This window comes from Macrotis lagotis, chromosome X (genome assembly GCF_037893015.1).
Source record: "Macrotis lagotis isolate mMagLag1 chromosome X, bilby.v1.9.chrom.fasta, whole genome shotgun sequence".
In the NCBI taxonomy this organism is placed as follows: domain Eukaryota; kingdom Metazoa; phylum Chordata; class Mammalia; order Peramelemorphia; family Peramelidae; genus Macrotis; species Macrotis lagotis.
Window position 1 is genome coordinate 233,800,267 of NC_133666.1, and position 10,412 is coordinate 233,810,678.

The following is a 10,412-nucleotide window of genomic DNA, read 5'->3' on the forward strand; positions in this document are numbered from 1 at the left end:
ACAATTCCACAGTCTAGCAGGCCAGCACTGTGGGTCCCAACCACAGCTCCAGAAATAGAGTTTGAACCCTGGGAATTTGATTGCAACAGATCAGACAGGACTGGGTTACCCTAAAGCAGGGAGCAAAATGTTGCATAGGCAACAAGATAGGCAAGTGTAAATCCAGGACTATCCTAAAGAATGGGACAGATCCTTGGCCAAACAAAAGTTTGGTACTATATTACCTGTGCACCAGGATCAACTATAAAAATGAGCACAAAAACCTAAAAAAAAGTGCCAAAAGTACCAAAATAGTAGCTAATATTCTGATAGAGATGATAAAAAAATCACAGAAAAGGAAAACAGTGGCAAAATACCTACATGTGAAACCTCAAAAGATTTTATGAATTGACTTCAAATCCAAAAAGACATTTTGGATGAGCTCTAAAAGAATTTTAAAAAGCAAAGAAGAAACAAAGAGGAAAATGAAGAAAATAAATGAGAACCATGTGGGTTAATTAGGAAAAATTGATGGAACAAATCAACTCCTTTAAAAGTAAAAAGGATAACTGGTAAAAGAATATGATACATCAAAAAAAAAGCAAAATTAACCAACTGGAAAAAGAAAGCATCTCATTTAAAAGTAAAATTAACTAACTGGAAAAGAAAACAAAAAGGTTAGATTAAAAAATAAAACTCTAGGGCCTGGCCGGTCCCCCTTCCGAGCCTCTCCAGTAGCAAAACCAAGAGATGAGTCTCTGAGGGGCAGCCTCCAACGGGGGGCCGGGCTGGACGTGGCCATTGACTGAACCCGGGGAGCAGGTGGCCCCCAGGGTGTCTCACCGCCTCTCCCTTCTGAGGAGGAGATGGGTCCTGCGTGCCGCAGGGTTCGGTGCAGGTGCAGAACTCAAAACATGAACAAGATACATAGCCAATGTTCAGAGCTAATTTGGCTAGAACTGGAATACAATTGTCTACAACATATCCACAAGGAATCAGAAAAGTCCATCTAATGGCTAATAAGAAAGAACCTCTGTTCTTTAATGAAGATAATGTGGCACCGCTTTACTAAAAACTTCCTTTCTATGAAACTATGGAGCTCTTCATTGAGACACTGATGGGGACATGCTTTGAGTTGAGGGTTTCACCTTTTGAAACTGTCATCTCTGTGAAAGCTAAAATTCAGAGACTGGAAGGCATTCCTATCTGTCAACAGCATTTAATTTGGAATAACATGGAGCTTGAAGATGATTATGGCTTGAATGATTATAACATTTCAGAAGGTTGTATTTTGAAAAGGTATTTGAAAAGGTATGTGCGGAGGACCAATACATACTAGAAGAGTTCCAATGGAAGATCCTCTTAGAGAAATGACTGAATACATGGACTCCAGTCATGATGAGGTCTGGGAGAAGGCCTCATGTAACAAACAAGCCACCTTTTTGGTGTACCAAGAAGGAGATCAGTTGAATTTCTTCCATGTAGTAGATAGGGGAGATGGCACTTTAACACCATTATCCAAGTCTTTAAGGTAAAATGGACTTGGATCCCTCTGCCTGCTTCAGAAAAGGGGAAGTTAGTGAAACATTAAGTATATGTTAATTAAAAAAAAAAACCCTAAAAAGTGGAATTGGACAAATGCAAACTAATGCCTCTATGGGACACCAAGAGTCTACCAAATAAAACCAAGAGGTTGAAAAAATAGAAGAACATAAAAAAAGTTCTTCTTTGGAAAAATGAACAACTTTGAAAATAGATCCAGGATATTATAATTTATAATTTATGAATTATTGCTTTACCAGAAAGCATCAATCAATAAAAGAGCCTGGAAAGCATCTTTCATGAAATTATCATGCCCCAGTATCCTAGAAGAAGATAAAATGGTTTGCAAAAATCCATAGATCACCTCCAGAAAGAAATACCAGAAAATAATTCCAATGAATATAGTAGCCAAATTTCAGAATTCTCAGCTAAAGCAGAAAATATATAAATGTAGTTGGTATTATGTAGGCCTTATCATCTTCAACATTAACAGATTGGGGGGGGGTCTGGAGTATGATATTCTGGAGGGCAAAAAAGCTTGGATAAATACCAAGAATAAATTACTGCAAAATGCAGCAGATTCTTTTAGGATAAAGATGGGTTTTAAATGAAATAGAGGAATTTCAAAATTATCTGATAAAAAAGACCAAAACTCCACAGAAAATTTGATCTTTAGAAGCAACACTCAAAAGGCACATAAAAAGGTAAAAGACAAGGGGGAAAACGTTAGTCAACTGGATATATACCTTCATAGAAAAACAATACTATAGCTCTTTAGGGTAGTTAAAAGAATATTTAGAGGGAGAGAGAGAGAGAGAGAGAGCAAATGGGTATAGAATGATCATGTCAGGGAAGATACTTGAGATGATTCTTTAGTGTATTAGAGTTCAATATAATTGAATGGACTGTACTTAGAAAATGTGGATATAAATGGATCTTGAAGGATTTTGGTTTTATGTGATATTTTGATTATGAGGTTTAAATTTCTAAAAAATGGTACCAGAAAAAGTTAATGTGGAATAAATTGATTACAATTTGATGAGGTTTCTGGTTCTTTAGAAGTATATTTCTAATAGAGTAGTTGAAAAGATTATACTTGTACAGAGGCCATGTGAATGAAGTAATAATGAGGATTATGATACTTATAAATCAATCACTCAATCACCCTTCATAATTGTAATTAAATCCAGAAAGATAAAAGGACCATATATTGAAAGGCTGTGGGTACAAGATAGGTTTAAACAAATATGATACGAATAGAAGGATTATCCAAGGAGACATCAAGCCATTAGAAGATTAAACAATACTACATGAAGATGCACAATGACATATTATAGTAGAGAAAAAGAATGGAGGGGGTGAACAATGATTAACCCTTACTCTAAACAGATTTGGGCCAAAGAGGGAATAACATACATTCCTAATGGGCTTAAAATTTTATCCTATCTTACAAGGAAGTGGGATGGGGAAAGGGAAAGAATAGAGAAGAAGAGATTGATAAAACATAGGGGAAAAGTAAAAGTAAAGTTAAAGTTAAACTAAAAGTTTAAAAGGAAAGGAAAAGGAAAAGGAAGGAAAGGACAAAGGAATGATAGAAAGGAGTGATTGAGAGATAACAGTCAGGTGCAAAACATTAGTGAGAAAGAATAAGGAGAAGGGAAAGGGTGAAGTATAAATGGGGGAAGATAGACCATAACTGTAACTAAATGGGATTAACTCTTCCATTAAACAGACACAGCAGAATAAGCAGATTCCTTCATCATATTGTTTATAAGAAACACATTTGAAACAGTTACACACAGGGTAAAGGTAAAAAGTTGGAACAGAGTAAATACATTAAAAATCATATGGATATTAAACAACCGAATTTTAAGGAATGAATGGATCAAAAAATAAATCATAAAAATATTAAACAATATTACTCAATAATTGACAAAGATGAGACATCATACCAAAAATTGTAGGATGGAGTCAAAAGAGTTTTATGTAAATTTTTATGTCACTAAAAGATTAAAAATAGATAGATAAATGAAATGAAAATTTAGTAAAATAAATAAAGAAGCGGGCAATATATTGGACATGAAACTCAAAATACTAGAAAAAGAACAAATTTAAAATCCCCAGTTACTGGAATAGAAATAATCATGAATTATATCCAAGAAAATAATAATACATCATAAAAATTATGGCATGCATTTATGGCACTTTTGAGGGGAAATTTTATTTCTCTAAGTGCCCATATGAATAAAATAGAGAAAGAGGAGATTAATTAACTGGGTATGCAAGTAAAAAAACTCAAAAAAGAACAAATTTAAAAACCTCGATTAAATACCAAATTGGAAATTCTGAAAATAAAGGGGTAGATTAATGAAATTGAAAAGGAAGAAAACCATTGATCTCATTAATAAAATTAAGAGCTGGTTTTATGAAAAAGCCAATGAAACAGACAAACATGTGGTTAATCTGATAAAAAAAGAAAAAATATATAATCAAATTAACAGTATCAAAAATGAAAAGGGTGAACTAAGCACTAATGAGGAGAAAATTAAAGAGATAATTTGGAGCTACTTTGCCGAACTATATGCCAATAAATTGGACAATTTGAGAGAAATGAATGAATATTTACAATAATATAAATGGTCCAGATTACTAGAAGAGGCATTAAATGACTAAAATAAACCCATTTCAGAAAAATAAATTGAAGAAACCATAAATACACTCCTTAAGTAAAATTCTCCAGGTCCAGATGGATTTACAAGTGAATTTTACAAAACATTTAAGGATAAATAATTCATATTCTACATAAACTATTTAAAAAAAATAGAAGGAGTTCTTCCAAAGTCCTTTTAGGATATCAACATAGTGCTGATACCAAACCAGAAAGAACCAAAATAGGCAAAGAAAATTATAGACATATCTCTCTAATGAACATTGAGGCAAAAATCTTAAATGAAATTTTAGCAATGAGACTTCAGCAATTTATTACCAGGCTAATACACCATAATCAGCATAGATTTATACCAGGCAAGCAGGGATGGTTCAACATTAAGAAAACACTTAACATAATTAAACCTATCAATAGCAAAAGCAACAGAATTCATATGATTGTTTTAATAGATGCTGAAAAGTCTTTAATGGTATATAACACCTATTCCTATTAAAACACTAGAAAGTTTAGAAGTAAATGGAGTTTTTCTTAAAATAATAAATAACATTTATCTAAAACCATCAGTAAAAGTTATATTTAATAGGACTAAACTCAGAGCATTTACAATAAATTCAGGTTGCCCATTATCACTATTACTATTCCATATTGTACTAGAAATGCCAGCAGTAGGGCAACTAGGTGTCACAGTGGATAGAGCATTGGCCCTGGAGTCAGTAGTACCTGAGTTCAAATCTGGCCTCAGACACTTAATAATTACCTAGCTGTGTGGTCTTGGGCAAGCCACTTAACCCCATTGCCTTACAAAAAAAAACCAAACTAAAAAAAAAGAAAGAAATGCTAGCAGTAGCAACAAGAGAAGAAAAAAGAAATTGAAGGAATCAGAATTGTCTATGAGGAAGGAAACCTTTCACTCTTTGCAGATGATATAATAGTATACCTAGAGAACCTGAGAAAATCAACTTAAAGACTCCTTGAAACAATTCACAAATTCAGCAAAGTAGCAGAGTTTAATGTAAATTCACATAAGTAATCAGCATTTCTAAATATGAACAACAAAGACCAAGAACAAGAGACAGAAAGTTAAATTCTGTTTAAAATAACTGTAGATATCATTAAATATTTGAGAATATCCCTCCCAAGACAAAACCAGGAAATGTATGAATATAATTATAAAGCTCTCCTAACCAAAATAAAGTCAGATCTAAATAATTGGAAAAATGTCAAATGCTCAAGGTTAGGTCAAGTTAATATAATAAAGATGACTATTCTACCCAGTTTAAAATACTTATTCAGTGCCTTAAAAATCAAATTACCAAATAAAGCTAGGAAAAATAATAACAAAATTCATCTGGAGGAATAAAATTGCAAGAATAGCAAGGCAACTGATGAAAAACATGTAAAGGAAGGTGGCCCAGCTTTAGCAGATCTAAAACTATACTATAAAGCAGTAGTCATCAAAACTGCCTGGTACTGCTTAAGAAATAGAGTAATGAATCAGTGGATCATTAGGATAGGTTCAAAAGAAAATGCTGTAAATAACTACAGCACTCTACTATTGGACCAACCCAAAGACAACAGCCTCTTGGTTAAGAATTCACTATTTTTCAAAATTTGGGGGGAAAACTGGACAATAGTATGGCAAAAACTTGTCATAGATCCACATCAAAAACCTATGTCAAAACACGGTCAAAATGGGTACAGGATTTAGACATAAAGAGCAATTCCATAGATAAATTATTAGACCAAAATATATTCTATCTATCTAATCTATGGGAAAGGAATATATTTATGACCAAACAAGAATTAGGACAGATTATAAACTCCAAAATGAATTATTTTGATGATATTAAATTTAAAAAGTTTTGCACTAATAAAATAAATGCTGCCAACATTAGAAGAAAAGTAGAAAGCTGGGAAATAATCTTCACTACCAGGAGTACTGATAAAGTTCTCATTTCTTTTTTTTAGGTTTTTATAAGTCAAACGGCGTTAAGTGGCTTGCCCAAGGCCACACAGCTAGGTAATTATTAAATGCATGAGACTGGATTTGAACCCAGGTACTCTTGACTCCAGGGCCAGTGCTTTATCCACTATGCCACTACACCACCCCAAAGTTCTCATTTCTAAAAAGATCTCATTTGCATCAAATTTATAAAATCACAAGTCATTCCCTAATTGATAAATGGTCAAAGGATATGATGAAACAGTTTTCAAAGAAAGAAATTAAAGATATATATATATATATATATATATATATATATATATGAAAAAATGCTTCAAATCACTATTGATTAGAGAAATAGAAATTCAAAGTAAAACAACAATGAGGTATCATCTCACAACTATTAGATTAGCACAGATGAGAAAAAGAGAAGATGATCAAAGTTGGAGAGGTTGTGGGATGACTGAGACATTGTTGTATTGTTGGTGGAGTTGTGAACAGATTCAACCTTTCTGGAGAGCAATATGGAATTATGCCCAAAGGTCAATAAAACTGCTTATACACTTTGACCCAGAAATTCCAATTCTAGTACTATATCCAAAAGAAATTATAAAAATTGGTAAAAATCTTACATATTCCAAAATATTGCTAGAAGCTCTTTTTGTAGTTGCAAAGAATTGGAAATTGAGGGGATGTCCATATATTGAAGAATGGCTAAACAAGTTATGGTACACAAATCCTATGGAATATTATTGCTACATAAGAAGCAATAAATGGTTGGACTCCAGAGAAGCATAGAATGACTTATGGGATCTGATGCTGAAGGGATGGAGTAGAGCCAAGAGAACAATTTACACATCAACATCATGAGATAAACAAATGTTATTGAAGCAACTCCTCCCAGCAGTCCAGAGAGCTAAGACATCTATATTTGACAGATTATCTCCACCCAAAGGAAGAAAAAACACAGAAGAAAACACCCCTACTGAATCTGATAAACACTATAAAAATTATATCTTATATATCTTTTTTCCCTTAATCCTATTTCCTCATGCCAAAAGTTACTAATTTGTAAATATCTTTAATAAAATTATATGTGAAAAGGATAACCTGTTTATTCCCAACTGAGGGGAAAGGGGTAGGAAGGAAGGATTGAGGGAACCTTTGCAACTTGGAAATATGCAGGTACAAATGGATGGAAATAAATACATTTTAAAAAAATTAAAAAATTTGATGAAAATAATAAGCAAAATAACATGTGTACTTTGTGTACTTTTTTCAGTGAGGAAAAAAATGCAAATTCAACAAATTCATTTTCTTGAGAAGATAGCTTTGAAATCTGCAAAGATTTCACAATTATAGGGAATTAACTTCCCAAAACAACCCCAGCTAAGAATTTTGATTTCTATGTTATATCTAAAGTTTAAATATCTCTTCCTTTCTCATGGTCAGAATGCACCATTGCAACTTTCAAAATGCAACAAGGGGCTTTTGATTCAGGTTCATATAATTTTAGTTTTGGTTTAAAAAGGCATTATTTAATGTTTATACCAATATGGATTAACATGATCTACAGATCAAAAAAGCTAATCAGAAGAACAGTTTTAAATTTCATGCCAGGAAAAGAGAATTAGTTACTTCCTATGGGAGCTATAGAATTCATTTACTTGCTCTTTTGCTAGCCTGCAGAATATGGCAAATTTAATCTTAAAGTTTTGTCAATCTTCATGCAGGTAACAGGGTACAGATATTTTATATTTTGATCTACACTTTCCTTTTGAATCAAAGAAGAAATAAAAACTGAGGTATACAGGTTGAATTGAGATTGGAAAATTAAGGTAACTCTTTTTCTTTCAGTAATTAAAAAAGGAAATCACAAAGTGATTAAGCTGTTAAAATGAATATTTAATTAAGGACTTAATGCCTAGGAAATAGATCTGAAAAAAGGACATTCCTCAAAGAGTCAAAATACCATTTGATCATATAGAGACAAAATTTCTTATACTAAGATCTGATTGAGTTCTATAGTGAATTTAACACCAAAGTTTCCAAATCAAGAAGAAAAAAAAAAACTAAATTTTACATTTTAAACCCTGGGACTTCTCCATTTCATATGGGGAAAAGTGATTAAAACATTCTAAGATTTCTCCTAATAAAACCTACAGAAACCCCTAAAATTAAAAAAAATCATTTATTCAGGAAAGATTTATTAAGTACCTATGAATCCAAGACTATATGCTAAGTTATGAGACTTTTGAAGACAAAATTAAATTGTCCCTATCCTGGAAAGGCTTAAACTCATATATACTTGAACACACACACACACACACACACACACACACACACACACACACACACACACAGAGAGAGAGAGAGAGAGAGAGAGAGAGAGAGAGAGAGAAGAGAGAGAGAGAGAGAGAATTTCACAGATTAAAAATCTTCAATTGTTTCATATAATCTTTTGGACTAAATCCAAAAACCCAGAGTATAAATCTAATCAAACCTAATCCTACCTTTTTAGCTGTATCTCATATTCTTCTGCTTTATGTGTTTTGGTTTCCAGATTTGCCAGTTTGCAATATCTGCCCAAGATTCATGTACTGATACAACATATAGGTGAATACCATGTCAATGTCATGGGATAAAAAAGCTCTTTTAAATCCCTTGGATCTTTTGTGTAGGAAGGAATTTATGAGGTACTAATAGGACAAAATTGGAATGATCATGAATCCCTTTGAGCAGGAACTGTAATATGTTTTGAAAACATACAATTATGATAATCTTTCACAAATAACATCATATGGGTCACTATCATTAAATTCTATTCCATTTTGTCCTGGGCAGTCAATATAAAATATCTTTCATCATATGGTATGGCACCATTAGCATGAAAATCTCTTATTTTATTATTTATTTGATAATTATGTAATTTTGGACAAAGTTATCCCTGTGATCATATTTATCGAGAAATATTATGATACCAATATAGACATAAATCATACATTATTGTAACTGATCTGTAAAGGCTATGATTTGCATCCGAAATCAACAAACCAGAAAGATTTTGCATTCAATTCAATGTTCAGTCAATAATCCAAGTGCAAAAGTATGTTTTGCTATAGAAAATCATCTAGGAAGCTTTCCTATTTAGCATCCATAATTGTTTTTAAACGAGGCTTCCCTTCAAAATCTTTAAAGGAATTAAATGCAAATATAATTATGTATATGTATATATATATATATACATATTATATCACATTTTGTTATCTCATTATGTATCTCATTGTACATATATATATATATGTTCTTATATATACATCTATGTTTATATACATATATATGATTTTGGAGGTGTGAGAAAGTGGGCATATGATGCAATATTTTCTGATGATTCAGTTACTTCACTAAGGGTAGGGAGAGCTATCATTTCATTCATGGTGTAGCTAATGTTTTGTAGGTTTACCTTCTTTGAGTTATATTAAAATTGTTTCCTCAATTCTTTCAAAATTGTGATAACTCTTAAATAGAATCCCTCTCTTTGTGTTCTTTATTTAGTCATTAGTCTTAATTTAGTCATTACTTCTGATTTTTTTCTACTTAAGAACAATTTTTGTTTCTCCTATAATTCAGTGGAATATAAGTGCTGTATCCAGTTCTGTGTATCCCTCTTATCCAACTGAGCCAAGAGGAGTGTCAGACCCAGATGAAATGAAATTTAACTGAGAAACCAAATCTTTAACACTATGGAAATCTGTAATTGATTCTAAGCCTCCTATAGAAATATGGAAAGACTCAACATTCCATGAAAACCCCAAATGACTCCCAATCCCCTAGAAACCACTACATCTCACCTTCCTCTAAATTCCCTCTTTGGCTTCTGTTTTTCCTTGTCTTCTTGTTTCTCATTCATTTTGTTCTGTAAAGCCATTGATACATGTAACTCTTAAGGCTATCCCTTGGTCACATACTCTTAATTACTCCTTGTTCCATTTCTTATTTACATCCTCTTTTTTCTGATCTTTTTTAATGCTATTCATTTTCTTGACTGTAACTTGGGTACCCTCACTCTGTTGGTGTAAACACTGTGATAACAAATTGGACGTTAAAGACTATAGCAATGGGGCATCTCCCTAACAAACCCTGTGTGAACTATGAATACATTCCTCTGGAACTAACTAAAGTGAGAGTCACATTTCATGCTTCATCCTCAACTTTTTACTCTGATATTCTCTACTCACCCTCTATGACAGCAGGCTCAATACACTTTCTGTTACCAAACCT

General features: G+C 32.5%; 1 pseudogene; it reads left to right on the forward strand.

Annotated features, from left to right (window-relative positions):
* Positions 1-913: 913 nt before the first annotated feature.
* On the forward strand, positions 914-1,514 carry LOC141498985 (AN1-type zinc finger protein 4-like; annotated as a pseudogene).
* The last annotated feature ends 8,898 nt before the right edge of the window (positions 1,515-10,412 follow it).